The sequence below is a fragment of the Ovis canadensis genome, chromosome 20, assembly GCF_042477335.2.
Source record: "Ovis canadensis isolate MfBH-ARS-UI-01 breed Bighorn chromosome 20, ARS-UI_OviCan_v2, whole genome shotgun sequence".
Lineage (NCBI taxonomy): Eukaryota > Metazoa > Chordata > Mammalia > Artiodactyla > Bovidae > Ovis > Ovis canadensis.
Genome location: NC_091264.1, coordinates 45,327,175 through 45,343,483, shown reverse-complemented (window position 1 = coordinate 45,343,483; position 16,309 = coordinate 45,327,175). Strand labels below are relative to the sequence as shown.

Below are 16,309 nucleotides of genomic sequence, written 5' to 3'. Positions count from 1 at the left end.
GAGCTTACATAGGGAAAAGGCATATCCAAGTTAGACATAAAACCAAAAGAAAAGACTGATAACCTCACCCTCATAGTCCAAAGTCTGCAATGTCCAAAATTGCCACAAAGTGCAAATGAACTGCTTGTTACATATCAAAACATGAGTTAATCGACTCATTTAAAGAACTTTCTACAAATCAAAAGGGAAAGACCCAGCAATCATGAAGAAAAATGAGTACAGGATATTAAAAAACAGTTCACAGAAAAGGAAGTACACATGGCTCTTAAACATAGAAGATGTTTAATAACACCACCACAAGAGAAGTGTAAATAAAAACTACACTAGGAGACCATATTTTACGTTTCAAACTGGAAAAACAAAATAGAACAAAACACTTGTATTCTGCTTGTGAGGAATCAACTACGCTTTCCAGAGTGAGTTGGGAGGGACAGCCCAGGCAGAGTTGAGCTTTCTGAATAGGAAGATTTGGAAACAGTGAGAATCCCTCCCCTCACTTCCCCGGAGGCTACAGATAACTTTTTTTTTTTTTTTACTATTGCCTGAAGAGCAAATGGGGGGGCGGGGGGGAGGGGGGTGCAAGTTTCCATTTCTCTTGGAACTCAGAGCTGAAGTATTTAAATCTCTTTAGGCAGATTGTTGATTTGGTCGGTTTTCCTAAATTGGCAATCTAATAGAACTGTGCAGGGAAATAATTCACATACTTAATACTACCTACTGAAGCAATTTCTTTCGGTTTGAAGACAAGTAGTGTTTTCACAAAAGGACAGAAAAACATGTGTAATCTATCAAGTTTGTTTCTAAAGGCCAGTCCAGGAAAGATTTAGGAGAACAAAATTTTATCTACCGAGAGTGGGGTTCGAACCCACGCGGGCACTAGCCCATTGGATCTTAAGTCCAACGCCTTAACCACTCGGCCATCCCGGTTGTCGAGTACCCAGCTTCTGCAATGATTTTTTAAAATTAGAACCAATGTATTGTCCTGTGCATTTAAGAAAACACTGAATTATTTCTGGCTTTGTGGAATTGCATCAAAATATGAGGAAGATTATGACTGAGAAAACACAGCAAGCTCTCTGTGCTTTCTGAAACTGCTATTTCCTGTCCGCTCTCTCAGATCACCTCAAATCCAGAGAAATTCTTGTCTTTCCTCAAGGTTGTTGTTGTTAGTTGCTAGGTCGTGTCCGACTCTTTTACGACCCCATGTATTGTATCCCTCCAGGCTTTCCTGTCCATGGGATTTCCAGGCAAGAATACAGGAATACAGGGTTACTATTTCCTTTGCCAGGGAATCTTTCCGTCCCAGGGATCGAAGCGGGGTCTCCTGAATTGGAGAATTCGCATTCATTACACCTGACCCACCAGGGAAGCCCAAGTAAAAGAAAAAAAGGACTACGAGAGAATTACAACACTCGTAAGCTTGCTAACAGTCTATTACTCATTAGTAGCTATTGTAGGTTTTCGTGGTGGAGATCGAAAATTCCCACGTGGAGGTGCCGGGGATTGAACCCGGGGCCTCGTGCATGCTAAGCACGCGCTCTACCACTGAGCTACACCCCCGTTGGTAACTTTAGTTCGAAAAGGAATAAACAAGTGGGAGGAGGAGGCCCTAGAGTAGCAGAAATTACCGCACTAACGCCAAGTACAAAGCTTCTCAGGTACCTCTACCGAAGGCACTGTCCCAATGTTTCCTTAAGAGGTTAGCGGTTTGCCTGCTGAATTCAACCCCCTACCGTACGACAAAAGACTGGGGCCCAAAAGACACTATATTGAAACGAGCTCACTTTGGGATTACATTTGGAAATCACTAGTGGACCCAGAGGCAGTTCAATTTCGTGACTTTGATTTTAATGGCAAAATGCTTTCACTGACAGCCCAATATGTCCATAAAAGAAACACACTGGGCTAGGTATAGGCTGTGGTTGTTGCTCAGTCCCTAAGTCGTGTCCGACTCTTTCCCACTCCCGCCATGCTTCCTTGTCCTTCTCTATCTTCCGGAGTCTGCTCAAATTCTTGTCCACTAATGCTACATAACCAACTCATCTTTTGCTGCCCCCTTACTCTTCTGCCCTTAATCTTTCGCAGCATCAGGGTTTTTTTTTTTTTTTTTTCCCCAACGAGTCAGCTTTTCGCATCAGGAGGCCAAGGTATTAGAGCTTCAGCTTCAGCATTAGTCCTTCCAATGAATATTCAGGCTTGATTTCCATTAGGATTGACTGGTTTGATCTTCTTGCTGTCCGAGGGGCTCTCAAGGGTCTTCTCCAGCACCGCAGTTTGAAAACATTAATTCTTTGGCTCTCAGTTTTCTTTATTGTACAATTCTCACATCCATACACGACTACTGGAGAAACCAAAGCTTTGACTGTATGGACCTTTGTCGGCAAAGTAGTGTCTCTGCTCTTTAATACGCTATATTTGTCATAACTTTCCTTCCGAGGAGCAAGCATCCTTTAATTTCGTGGCTGCAGTCACCGTCCACAGTGATTTTACAGCCCAAGAAAATAAAATCTGTCACTGCTTCCACTGTTTCCCTTATATTTATCCTGAAGTGATGGGACCAGATGCCATGATCATAGTTTTCTTAATGTTGAGTTTCAAGCCAGTTTTTGTACTTTTCTCTCCAGGTGGTCTGGTACTCCCATCTCTTTAAGAATTTTCCTCGGTTATTTGTGATCCACACAGTCAAAGGCGTTTGCATAGTCAATAAAGCAGAAGCAAATATTTTTGGGGGGAATGCTATGATCCAATAAATGTTGGCAATTTGATCTCTGTTCCTCTGCCTGTTTGAAACCCAGCTTGTACATCTGGAAGTTCTCAGTTCAGGTACTGCTGGCTACAGACTGGAAGACTAGAACTTCAAGTGCTTCCAGAAAAGACAGCACTTCTGACAATGGGGACTCCAATCTTTGCACTCAAAAGTATCCCCCAGAAGACTTATTACAAATGCAGATTCCAGAACCCCTCTTGCAATGATCCTTTAATAAACAGGGTAGATTCCAATAATCTTAATTTTACCAAGGACTCCCAGGTAATCCTAACATCAACCATCTTAAATGGCAACAGTCATGTAGGAGTGCTGAAAATTGTCATGGGGGAATTTAAGAATCCATGAAAGAAGCTCCCAAATAGGAAATTTGTTTATCTGGAGGAGACAGAGCTGAAATGAAATCCCGAAGCACAAGTTGGAATAGAATGAATTAATATCGAACACCTAATGTGTGAATGTCTCTCAGGTAACCAAGAGAAACCCCACAATGAAAGGGTTGTGTCAAACTGTTCAAGTTTCTGGGGCAGTCCAATTTTTACTTGTGGCTCAGCTGGTAAAGAATCCGTCTGTAATGTGGGAGACATTGGTTCGATATCTGGGTTGGAAAGATCCCCTGGAGAAGGAACGGCTATCCACTCCAGGATTTTGGCCTGGAGAATTCCAGTCAGTGAGGTCGCAAAGGCTGAGGGACTTAAACTTTCTTTTCAATCTTTACTTGGACTGTTCGAACTGCCTCGGTCCACAACCAGATCTTTCTTTTTGATAAATTCGTGGAAAAGAAATGCCCCCCTCAAGTCCTTTGGCTGTTCAATTCTGATTTTGAATCTCTGGTCAGATCAAGTTTCCATTCCTAGAAGAGATTCCTGTCCAAACGTACTTCGTAGTTAAATCTCGACCAAACCACTGAAATGAAAAACAACACGTTGTAACAGTTTCCAGCACCGGGGCTTCGTGGCTTAGTTGGTTAAAGCGCCTGTCTAGTAAACAGGAGATCCTGGGTTCGAATCCCAGCGAGGCCTTTCTCTTCTTGGCTTCATAAGGTAAAACCCTTAAAAGCAAATTCCATGGCCTCAGACCTTCAGCCTTCAAAGGCTGCTGGGGACGATATTTTAAAGACAAGCAAAGAAGCAGGAGTTCGAAAATTAATGGGTTGTTTTCTGGTTGAGTATTAAGGTAACATTTTGAGTAACAGTCGTTTTTCAGATGTGTCATTTGCAAATCTTTTTCTTTGTCTTGTCTTCATTTTTGTTAAAATGTCTTTCACAGAGCAAGTTTTAAAATTTTAATGAAATTCACCTTTAATTCTTTCAGTAGATTAGCAGTTTTCCTAGCACCATTAGTTGAAAAGACTGTAATTTCTCCATTGAATGGTCTTGCACTCTTGTCAAAAGCCAACTGATCATATATGCAAGAATTTACTTGTGGGGTCTCTATTCTATTTCATTGGTCTATATTTCTGGGTATATGTCAGGACCACATGGATTTGGCAAGCTGTGAGATTAAGAAGTGAGAGGGCTCCAAATTTATTCTCCTTTTTCAAGATCTTTTTGGCTATTTGGGGGTTGCACAAGAGTCAATGTTAATTTTAGGATGGATTTTTTTTAAATCTCAAAAAAATTGGGGTTTTGATAGGGATTGTATTGAAACTGCAGATCACTTTGGGCTTTATTGACATTATAACCATATTAGTCTTACAGTTCATGAATACAGATATCTTTTCATTCACTGATACCTTAATACCTTTTTTTTGTTCTTTCTAAAGTTTTCTGGTTTTCAGTGTAAACCGCTTCTTCCACCTTAAGTTCATTCCTAAACGTTTCATTCTTGTTTATGTAATTGTAAAAAGAACTATTTCGTAATTTGTTTTGGATTGTTCATTGTAAGTGAATAAACATGCAACTGATTTTTGTATGTTGAATTTTGTATCTTTCAATTTTTCTGAATTCTTTTATTAGCTCTAGTGTGTGTGTGTGTGTGTGTGTGTGTGTGTGTGTGTGTGTTTAATCCTCAGCACTTTCTATGTATGACATTATATCTTTCTCTTGACTACTTATCCTGGCTAGAACTGATATTACTATGCTGAGTAGATGTAGTAAAAGTGAACATCTATGTCTTGTTTCAGGTATTAGAGAAAAAGCTTACACTTTTTCACCATTGAAGATGCTGTGACTTTTTGATAAATGACTTTTATCATGAAGATAAAATAGTTTCCTGCCATTCCTAGTTTATTGATTTTTTTTACCATGAAAGAATATTGTCAAGTGCTTTTTCTGCATCTATTGAGATGATCCTGTTCTTTTTTTCTTCATTCTGTTAATATGTTAAACCTCACTTACATTCCAGGAATGTATCTTATTTGGTTATGGTGTATAATATGTTGTTGTATTCAGTTTGCTAACATTTTGTTGAGGATTTTTGCATCTATGTTCATCAGGGATATTAATCTGCAGTTTTCTTTTCTTCTAATGGCTTTGATATTAAGGGAATGCAGTCTTCATAGAATGAGTTATGTTCCCTTTTTTCAATTTTTTGGAAGAGTTTGAGAGGAATTGTGTTAATTCTTCTTTAAATGTTTGGTAGAATCCACCAGTGAAAATATCTAGGTTGGACTTTTCTTTGTTGTAATTTTTTTTGATTACTGCTTCAATATACTTAACAATCATAGGTCTGTCAAAATATCTGTTTCTTCATGTTTCGGTTTTGGTAAATCGTGCGTTTCTGGGAATTTGTCCATTTCATTTAGGTTATCCAATATGCAGTCATACAATTTTTCATAGTGTTGGCTTGTAATATTTTTATTTGTGCAAAATCTGTAGTAATATCCCCACTTACATTTATAATTTCAGTAATTTAAATATCTTCTTTATGTTTTTCTTTGTAAATCTAGCTAAACATTTGTCAATTTTATTGAACTTTTCAAAGAGCCAAATTTTGGTTTCATTGATAATTTTTCTATTGTTTCCTGCCTGCCCTTTCTGATTGCCAGTCTTACCTGAGTGCCTACCCTATGGATTTACAACTTGCTTAGCCAGTCCCCACAACTGGCACTCCCCAGTTTCTTCAATAAATAACCCCACTTCCCAACATGAAAATGTTTTCTTGATGATTCTACACAAATTTACCCTCTGGGTAACCAGCGGGCGTATCAACAATATTCCCAGAACTTTCTAGTAACTACCCACTCTGCCTACTCCCAGGGAACCACTATTCTGACTCCTAACAAAGCAAAAGCGTCTTGCCTACAATGTAATGTAAACAATTGGCGTCATAGAATACATTCTCTTTTGCGCCTTTCCTTTGGTTAGTAGGTCTGTGAAGTTCATTCTTATAGGTTATGGACTATTTTTTCTTGTTGCGTTATAGTTTTTCACGCTAACAGACCTAGACAATTGCAGATGAGCACTTGGAAAGTTTCTATTCTCTTGACTAAAGATCGCTGTATATTTTGGTAAATAGGGGACGGGGGAGCCTGGTGGGCTGCCTGCTATGGGGTCGCACAGAGTCGGACACTTCTGAAACGATTTAGCAGCAGCAGCCCAGATTATAGACATGCTTTCATCTATCCTGGCCAAAAAACCCCAACCCTCTGCAGTCTTGTTTCCGTAGTGTAGTGGTTATCACGTTCGCCTAACACGCGAAAGGTCCCCGGTTCGAAACCGGGCGGAAACATTAGCTTTTGCTTGAGGTTTCCAATTGACCACATGGTATCTTTGTTTATCTTTAAACACAGGACCCTTCTTCCGTAGCACGAACAAGAGCAAAGTACCAAGCCACAAATTCGCACCGACAACTGAGAACCGCCAGGGGAGTGTTTTCATTCAGATTCTCTCTTGAGGTTTACAGAGAAGTTGTTCCTTAACCAATACTCTACCTGTTCTGGGACCGGGAAAACAAGTATTTAATGAAGATACAGAAACTCCTGAAGGGACAGAAGGAAGATGGTGAAAAGAGCAAGAGGAAACTTGCGGAAGTTATTTGGCAGACAGAGCACAGGATGAAAGGCGTCAGAGGTTTCTATCCAGGCCTTTGGTCTGGGAGATCCACCATTCGCTAAGGACGAGAGAAAACTGTCTGTAGACATGGCCTCAAAGGGATACGAAGCCCCTTTTCATGAAGCCAAGGGCAGAGGCCTGAGAGGGTAAACCAGATGCCCGGGAAGCTGAAAATGGCACTTAGTTAGTCAATATATGGAAATGCCGTTTCTAGTTTCCTCAGGGAACTTTCTTGAGGACGGGAAACAGAGCGAGCTAGTTAATATCCTTTCTCCTCAAGTCTGAATTCATGCCTTCCTCGGTTATCCGTAAGAAAGGATTTGGGGGCTTTGCTCATCTTGTTTCGAAGTTCCTCCACTGAGCTCAGAGCAGCTCCTGAAGGAAAGATGTCGGATTTTTGGCAGATTTGGAAAGCACAACATGGAGGGGAGTACTGAGGTCATTTAATTCTTGGGGAAATTGATCTCAGGCTAAGGAAAGGGAGAGAAAATATGTATTCTGACAAAGTGGCTGATCTTTAATATGGTAAGGAAGAGGAGAAGTAGTATCTTACCCGAAGCAGAGTGGCGCAGCGGAAGCGTGCTGGGCCCATAACCCAGAGGTCGATGGATCGAAACCATCCTCTGCTAAGTATTTTTGTGACATCTCCAATACAAGGCCTCAGAGAGTGTATTTGATTTCCTGAAGTTCATTTAGGGCTTAGCGTTTTCCTTTTTTCTCCACAAATGACTGCACAATTTCTTTCTCGTTGGAAAGATAAGAGACAAGTCTTATCTTTAGAGTAGAGGAAGAATTGACAAATTTCATGTTTATTTCCAACAAATTAACCTTTTGTGTTCCAGAGACTATACACTGAGGTAGGATATAATTTTTTTATTTTCTTGCACATTTCCTTACACTCAAAGAAAAAACATTGTTATTTTGCCTGAGATATTGGTTGCTAGAAACCTATATTGCCTTTTTACTTGAGTTGGGGGGGGGTTCAGGTTCCTTTCACTCTTGTTCATTCTTTGGCATGATTTATAACGTTCAAGTTAATAGAAACATACTGTGAACTCTTCTCTGAAGCAATTTATGTTACAATAATTGAGAAGACACCTTTCATACACTATCCCTGTTCATACTTACATAAAATGGTTTCATGCTAATGTTATGAGAAAAAGAAGCAAAAACCTTGCATGTGAAATGATAGAAAACAGTAGACTACATTTAAAATTTTTTTGTGCATCAGAATTCCATGGAGAAACTAGAAGAAAAATAGTTTTACTGATATATTTGCAAAAGAAATTGAGAGAAAATGTCTAATTTAAATAATTTAAAATGAGTGACTATATATGACAAGAAAATATAAATTCTTCTAAGCAGTGAGAATTCACAGAGAAAAATATCAAACGAAAAATGTGTTGGATCTGTTTCATTCCTTTACTTCTCTGATGAATATGTTCTTATTTGGCAAAACTAACCATTTTCAATTTATTTTGCTTGCATATTCCCCTAAAAGCATTTTTAACTGAAAATGTCCAGGCACAGGAGATTTGTTGAATAAACTGAGACATATAGACTCAGAGGAGAAGTACCATGCAACTGGAAAAAAGATATGGAGTGATTTACAGGAGATATTGTTACTTATGTGAAGGGATGTACAAAGATTATAATATGCTATCTTTTTTCAAGAAGGAAAGGGAGTCAGGAAAACATATGCATTTTCCCTTTTGAACAGAAAACAGCAAAGATAGACTAGTGAAACTGGCAATCTAAAAGTGTAGTAATAGTGCTGGGGTACATGATGTATTGGGTTGTCAAAAAACTTCATTAAGACCTGATGGAAAAACCAGAATGAAAATTTTGGCCAACCCAAAACAGGGCTCGTGGGAGAAATAGGGAAGGAACAGGAAATAGTGGAAGAGAAAAAAAATAGGAGAGTCACAGACTGTCCCTGAAGTGTGGATCATAGAAATCAAAAGATGTTCCTCAGAGATTGAACCCTTGGCTTTATTTGTGTAAACTATGCTTTCAGTTCAGTCACTCAGTCGTGCCCAACTATTTGCGACCCCATGAACTGCAGCACTCCAGGCCTCCCTGTCCATTACAAGCTCCTGGAGTTCACTCAAACTCATGTCCATTGAGTCGGTGATGCCATCCAATCATCTCATCCTCTGTTGTCTCCTTCTCCTCCTGCCTTCAATCTTTCCAGCATCAGGGTCTTTTCCAATGAGTCAGTTCTTCAGGTGGCCAAAGTATTGGAGTTTCAGCTTCAGCATCAGTCCTTCCAATGAATATTCAAGACTGATTTCCTTTAGGATGGACTAGTTGGATCTCCTTGCTGTTCAAGGGACTCTCAAGAGTCTTCTCCAACACCACACTTCAAAAGCATCTGTTCTTTGGTGCTCAGCTTTCTTTATAGTCCAACTCTCATATCTATGCATGACTACTGGAAAAACCAAAGCTTTGACTAGATGGACCTTTGTCGGCAAAGTAATGTCTCTGCTTTTTAATATGCTGTCTAGGTTGGTCATAGCTTTTCTTCCAAGGAGTAGGAGTCTTTTAATTTCATGGCTGCAGTCACCATCTACAGTGATTTTGGAGCCCCAAAAATAAAGTTTGTCAGTGTTTCCACTGTTTCCCCATCTAGTCTCCATGAAGTGATGGGACAGGATGCCATCCATGATCTTAGTTTTTTGAATGTTGTTTAAAGTCAACTTTTTCACTCTCTTGTTTTACTTTCATCAAGATGCTTTTTGTTCTTTTTTGCTTTCTTCCATAAGGGTGGTGTCATCTGCATATCTGAGGTTATTGATATTTCTCTCAGCAATCTTGATTCCAGCATGTGCTTCATCCACTCCAGCATTTCACATGATGTACTCTGCATATAAGTTAAATAAGTAGGGTGACAATATACAGCATTGACAAACTCCTTTCCCTATTTGGAACCAGTCTGTTGTTCCATGTCCAGTTCTAACTGTTGCTTCTTGACCTGCATATAGATTTCTCAGAGTGCAGGTCAGGTGGTCTGGGATTCCCATCTCTTGAATTTTCCACAGTTTGTTGTGATCCACACAGTCGAAGGCTTTGGCACAGTCAGTAAAGCAGAAGTAAATGCTTTTCTGGAACTCTCTTGCTCTTTCAATGATCCAACAGATGTTGGCAATTTGATCTCTGGTTCCTCTGCCTTTTCTAAATCCATCTTGAACATCTGGAAATTCACCGTTCATGTACTGTTGAAGCCTGGCTTGGAGAATTTTGAGCATTTCTTTACCAGCGTGTGAGATGAGTGCAATTGTGCAATAGTTTGAGCACTCTTTGGTGTTGCCCTTCTTTGGGATTGGAATGAAGACTGACCTTTTCCAGTCCTGTGGCCACTGCTGAGTTTTGCAGATTTGCTGGCATATTGAGTGCAGCACTTTCACAGCATCCTCTTTTAGGATTTGAAATAGCTCAATTGAAATTCCATCACCTCCATTAGCTGTGTTTGTAACGATGCTTCCTAAGGCCCACTCGACTTCACATTCCAGGAGGTCTGCCTCTAGGTGAGTGATCACACTATCATATTTATCTGGGTTGTGAAGATCTTTTTTGTATAGTTCTGTGTATTCTTGCCACCTCTTCTCAATATCTTCTGCTTCTGTTATGTCCTTACCATTTCTGTCCTTTATTGTGCTCATCTTTGCATGGAAAGTTCTCTTGGTATCTCTAATTTTCTTGAAGAAATCTCTAGTCTTTCCCATTCTAATGTTTTCCTCTATTTCTTTGCATTGATCACTGAAGGCTTTCTTATCTCTCCTTGGTATTCTTTGGAGCTTTGCATTCAAATGGGTATATTTTTCCTTTTCTCCTTTGCCTTTCACTTCTCTTCCTTTCACAGCTGTTTGTAAGGCCTCCTCAGACAACCATTTGCATTTTTGCATTTCTTTTTCTTGGGGATGGTCTCCGATCACTGTCTCCTGTACAATGTCATGAACCTCCGTCCATAGTTCTTCAGGCACTCTATCAGATCTAATCCCTTGAATTTATTTGTCACTTCCACTGTATAATCATAAGGGATTTGATTTAGGTCATATCTGAATGGTCTAGTGGTTATCCCTACTTTCTTCAATTTAAATATGAATATGGCAATAAGGAGTTCATGATCTGAGCCACAGTCAGCTCCCAATCTTGTTTGTGCTGACTGTATAGAGCTTCTCAATCTTTGGCTGCAAAAAAGATAATCAATCTGATTTTGGTATTGACCATCTGGTTATGTCCATGTGTAGTCATCTCTTGTGTTGTTGGAAAATGGTGTTTGCTATGACCAGTGCATTCTCTTGGTAAAACTATGTTAGCCTTTGCCCTGCTTCATTTTGTACTCCAAGGTCAAATTTACCTCTTACTCCAAGTATCTCTTGAGTTCCTACTTTTGCATTCCAGTCCACTATGATGAAAAGGACATCTTTTTTTTTTGGGGTGTTAGTTCTAGAAGGTCTTGTAGGTCGTCATAGAACTGTTCAACTTCAGCTTCTTCAGCATTACTGGTCGGGGCATAGAATTGTATTACTGTGATATTTAATGGTTTGCCTTGGAAATGAACAGAGATCATTCTGTCATTTTTGAGACTGCATCCAAGTACTGCATTTTAGACTCTTTCATTGACTATGATGGCTACTCCGTTTCTTCCAAGGGATTCTTGCCCACAGGAGTAGATAATCTTAATGGTCATCTGAGTTAAATTCACCCATTCCAGTCCACTTTAGTTCACTGATTCCTAAAATGTCGATGTTAACTCTTGCCTTCTCCTGTTTGACCACTTCCAATTTGCCTTGATTCATGGACCTAGCATTCCAGGTTCCTATGCAATATTGCTCTTTGCAGCATTAGACTTTACTCCCATCACCAGTCACATCCACAACTGGGTGTTGTTTTTGCTTTGGCTCTGTCTCTTCATTCTTTATGTAGTTAGTTCTCCACTGATCTCCAGTAGCATATTGGGCACCTACCAACCTAGGGAGTTCATCTTTCAGTGTCCCATATTTTTGCCTTTTCATACTATTCATGGCGTTCTCAAGGCAAGAATACTGAAGTGGTTTGCCATTGCCTTCTCCAGTGGGCCACGTTTTGTCAGAACTCTCACTGTGACCTGTCCATCTTTGGTGGCCCTACACAGCCAGCATGGCTCATAGTTTCACTGAAAGAGAGAAAATATGCTTTATCACATCTTAGATATCTCAAACAAATGCTGAAACTTTTTGACTTATAATTTTTATTTTCTGGATCTCTTCAAAGCCTGCAGGGTTCACCATGGAAAAGACAGTGTTTAATGGCACCAGCACCTTTACTATAAGTGAGATAACTAAATAGAGATCCAAAGGACTGAAACCTAACTCTTGAGATTTCTGTACTCCAGAATATCTGGTTTATATGTATGCTTATTCAATGTGTTCTCAACTTTCACCAGAAGCTTGAAATTACAAAATGATACATTATTTGAATCTTCAACCTCCCCTTCTTTATCTTCTTATTCCCCTTCATCTGAAAATGTCAAATGCCCTAGGAGAAGAATGCTTTATGGGCAGTAAAATGTATTAAAATAAAATCTAATCAGAAGATCCTAGCATTGTCATAAGTATACATTAAGAGAAATAAATTTATAAAATAGATAAATAATATAGACATTAATAAGTAACAAAATTGTTATTTCAAATCAGTAGGTAGGCAAAGATAATTTTAAAATAAACTGTGATGACATAACTAACTTTGCCTATGGCAGAAAACAGAGATGAATATTTACCTTCAACAAGTAATAAATCACATTTTAGATTGATTAGTGATTTAAATACAAAATATAAAATAATAAAGCGTGTAGTTGCAATTAATAAGAAACTCAGAAGAAAAAAATATTTACTTGGAAACTGTAGCATAAGAAATGTTTGAACAACTAAGGCTTAGTAAAAATATGCTTTGGTGAAATCCTGCAAAAAAAGAAAGTGATCTTAAATGGCAAATTCACATAAGAAAGAAATCGACTTGAAAATGAGAAATAAATGGGTCTAAGAATTAGAGAATGGTGAGGATGCCGCTTTGGTTTATCATTTCATTGTTTTAACTGAGGACATTATCCTTAAGCTTTCTTCATTTCTTAGAGTCTTTATGAATTGTCATAATATTTTGATACTCTCAATTGCCTTCCAGTGGTCTTCTAAATTGTTTCTTCATAAGTTTAAATCGTCCTAAAGAATATAATTGCCAACACTTTCACAATGTAATTGGTAAAATTTGAACATTAAAATAGTCCAGTCCATCACTGAATTTTATCCATTGGTACCCAAGAGCAATTTGATATATGCTGCTGCTGCTGTTGCTAAGTCGCTTCAGTCGTGTCAGACTCTGTGCGAGCCCATGGATTGCAGCCCACCAGGCTCCCCCGTCCCTGGATTCTCCAGGCAAGAGCACTGGAGTGAGTTGCCATTTCCTTTTCCAATCCATGAAAGTGAAAAGTGAAAGTGAAGTCGCTCAGTAAGTGTCCGATTCTTCCTGATCCCATGAACTGCAGCCTACCAGGCTCCTCCGTCCATGGGATTTTCCAGGCAAGAGTACTGGAGCGGGTTGCCACTGCCTTCTCCGTGATATAAGCTAGCATCCTGTAAAAATAAACAAGTCAAACAGTGTCTATGAATTCTTTTTCTCTTTCAAAGGTATTTCTATTTTATAACTACCATGAAATTTTATCCCTCATATTGCATTTTTCTATGCTTAAACGCTGTTACTGATTATTGTATTACTCTGAAACAGAAAAATATACTAAAAGACGAATATAATTTTAACTATTTCTGGTGTGTGTTTTGTATTTCAAGGGTCTCCCCCCACTCCCAGTTTGAGTTGTTTTCAAGTTTAATAGTAGCAAGTGACCAATAAAATGTAAAGATGTAATTTTTGAGAAGCATTTAGTATACCAAAAGAAAATTTGTATTTGAACTCAATAAAGAGGGATAGCACTTGTGTCTGCGGGTGAAAGCTTCCAGGGGTTGAAATGAGAAGACTTCCATAGAAATAAGTGTTATCAGAAATTTACAGAGAGAGTATGTGAAATCAGATAAAAATATACCTTCTACAGGTCCCACCGAGATTTGAACTCGGATCGCTGGATTCAGAGTCCAGAGTGCTAACCATTACACCATGGGGCCTGTCCTGTGTGACTACCTTCTAAATTCTTTGATGATATAATTCTTCCTCCCTAAGACCCTTGATGTGGTTTTCTAAAGTGTAGAAATACATTTTGCATTTCCTCCTCTAGGATTAAGTCATGAACTCTTACCTGTCACATGCCTGTAACTATCTTCTAAGCCAGACTCTACTGGAAAACATTGCCTCCCTAATGTTAGGAATCTTCCTCTCCACCCACGCATTCCCACGGAGTGCTCGGTTTTATGATAACCGTTCTGTACTGTTACTTCACCCAAGGGTCACAGTTGTCCTACGAGATGGGGATCATTATCGCTATTTTACAGATGAATAACCTGAAGCAGAGACCCGGTGTCTTTCACCCTTTTCTCTCAGATTCTACTGCTTCACGGAAAATCGTCTTTTTCTAGGGTGGTAAGCTGAAGCTCCAAGGCTTTGGCCACCTGATGCAAAGAACTGACTCATTGGAAAAGACCCTGATGCTGGAAAGATTGAAGGTAGAAGGAGAAGGGGACGACAGAGGATGAGATGGTTGGATTGCATCACGGACTCGATGGGCACGTGTTTGAGCAAGCTCCGGGAGTTGGTGATGGACAGGGAAGGCTGGCGTGCTGCAGTCCATGGAGTGGCAAAGAGTCGGACACGCCTTAGCAAGTGAACTGAACTGATCTACCTCTTTCGCTAACGCGTTATGGAAAGATGTACCAGAGTCGCAGATGAGATACTGACATTTAAGGAAAATGGAATTAAACATGCTTGGAAGATGCGAGTGGAGTAAGATCCCTGCAGCCCAGGGAGCACAATGCGGAGCCGGGGAGGTGAGAGGAAAAGGGAAGGAAAGGCCCTCGAGAATCTTCCTAGGACTGAGTCCAGACCCACGGTCCTACTTTCACCAACAGAAAATATGCAGAGACTCCCAAATGGACACAGAGAAGATTCCCCTGCTGCCGCAACTGTTTCCCGCACACACATCGGCGTCCACACTTGGTGAAAACCTGCAAGACAATCAGTTTTTGTGATGGGTCTTGGTGAATATTCTGAGTTGCACCCTAATCCAGTAACGACTCGGGCTGGTTTTTCGCGGGCAAAGATACCCAGCGCAAGTTTAGCAGTGAGTACCCAGCGATTTCTTTAGCGGTACTGGAGAGTCTAGCTTTGCTCCAAGCAGTTTCCTGGAATTCGACGCCCGTCGGATGAGACTGACCTAGCTGAAATACTTTCATGATTTGCAGATTGGGATTGCGTTCCAGGATTTCAGATTTTAAACTGGAGGCGGGTTTCGGGGTCCCTGCGCCTCTAGCGGATTTAGACCATGAAGCGCAACTCCCACTACCTGGGTGGGGGGAAAAAATCGCCAAAAACAAAAGGCCAGGTTTCTTGCAGGATTCCTTTACAGAAGGATTTTTTTCAGGGTGGCTTTTACTGGACAAAATCTGTAAATTGGTTCTTTTCTGGAATGCTGGGTTGAGAGTTTTCCTCTAGAACAGGTGAAGAATGGCCAAGGGCTGTTCCTTGTTTGCATAGAGTGGGTAGAAGACCCTCAAGAGAGAGGGTAAAGATCCACCATTGGAGATCCTAAACTGTCAAAACCTGGTGGGTACAAGAAAAATGTCCTTACAAAGGAGACGCTTTTAAACCTGACCGGGGAGAACCCAGGTAAATTTCTCTTCCATCGGCATAACTTAGTCAGCAACGGATACACCAGCCAGATGACGTTTTCCGTGCCTCAGAGAATAGTCCCAATGGCCTTGACTCTGTGTGGTTGCTGATATGTTAGCAAAAGTGCACTGCGTGAGGAAGAGGCCTTGACCTGTGCAGCAGCGGTGCCCCGTGTTGCAGAGAAAAGGCCTGTACTTCCCAGGGCCACATCCTACAGCTTTCCCAGACTCACCCTCAGGCGAACTGTGATGAGGACAGCAAGTGAAGCCCTTGGAGCAAGGAATGAATAAAGTGCAGTGTTCAGAGGCTACAGTCTCCTTCCTGCACCCCCAGAAAGGGAAAAAGAACGCCTTCAGATTAAATCCTTGCTTTCTGTGCAGCGTTCAGAAATGTTCAACTGGATGACAAATGTGTAATTAGCGCTTTTCAGAGGCTAATGGCAGGCACTGGCCTCTCCTTAGCCAATAGATAACCAAAAGTAGGCACATCCAGACTTTAGGATGACAGGGCAAGCAAGTAGTCAAAAGAGACTTTCTTTTCAAATTCGGATTCAAAATTCGGTGCTCCTATTACATATCCTTCCTCAACTCCAAATTGAGCTACTGCTGTGGCCTCATTAAGACATTCACCAGGGAAGTTTCTGCTCCAGTCCTGGGCAAAGTCTGGTTCTTAGAGTTTACTGTAGACTTGGGATCATTGAAGGAAAAGAGTGAGAATGAATTTGGGAAAAAGCAGAGCA

At 40.2% G+C, this 16,309-nt stretch overlaps 6 non-coding genes across 6 annotated transcripts; 3 read left to right on the top strand and 3 right to left on the bottom strand.

The window, feature by feature from the left end:
* Positions 1-844: 844 nt before the first annotated feature.
* On the bottom strand, positions 845-927 carry TRNAL-UAA (transfer RNA leucine (anticodon UAA)). Its single transcript has one exon. It is a non-coding gene; the product is annotated as a tRNA-Leu (tRNA).
* Positions 928-1,488: 561 nt separating this feature from the next.
* On the bottom strand, positions 1,489-1,560 carry TRNAA-AGC (transfer RNA alanine (anticodon AGC)). Its single transcript has one exon. It is a non-coding gene; the product is annotated as a tRNA-Ala (tRNA).
* Positions 1,561-3,712: 2,152 nt separating this feature from the next.
* On the top strand, positions 3,713-3,786 carry TRNAT-AGU (transfer RNA threonine (anticodon AGU)). The gene has a single exon. It is a non-coding gene; the product is annotated as a tRNA-Thr (tRNA).
* A 2,577-nt stretch (positions 3,787-6,363) lies between these two features.
* TRNAV-AAC (transfer RNA valine (anticodon AAC)) lies at positions 6,364-6,436 on the top strand. Its single transcript has one exon. It is a non-coding gene; the product is annotated as a tRNA-Val (tRNA).
* An 880-nt stretch (positions 6,437-7,316) lies between these two features.
* Positions 7,317-7,388, top strand: TRNAM-CAU (transfer RNA methionine (anticodon CAU)). Its single transcript has one exon. It is a non-coding gene; the product is annotated as a tRNA-Met (tRNA).
* A 6,453-nt stretch (positions 7,389-13,841) lies between these two features.
* Positions 13,842-13,913, bottom strand: TRNAQ-CUG (transfer RNA glutamine (anticodon CUG)). Its single transcript has one exon. It is a non-coding gene; the product is annotated as a tRNA-Gln (tRNA).
* Positions 13,914-16,309: the final 2,396 nt, after the last annotated feature.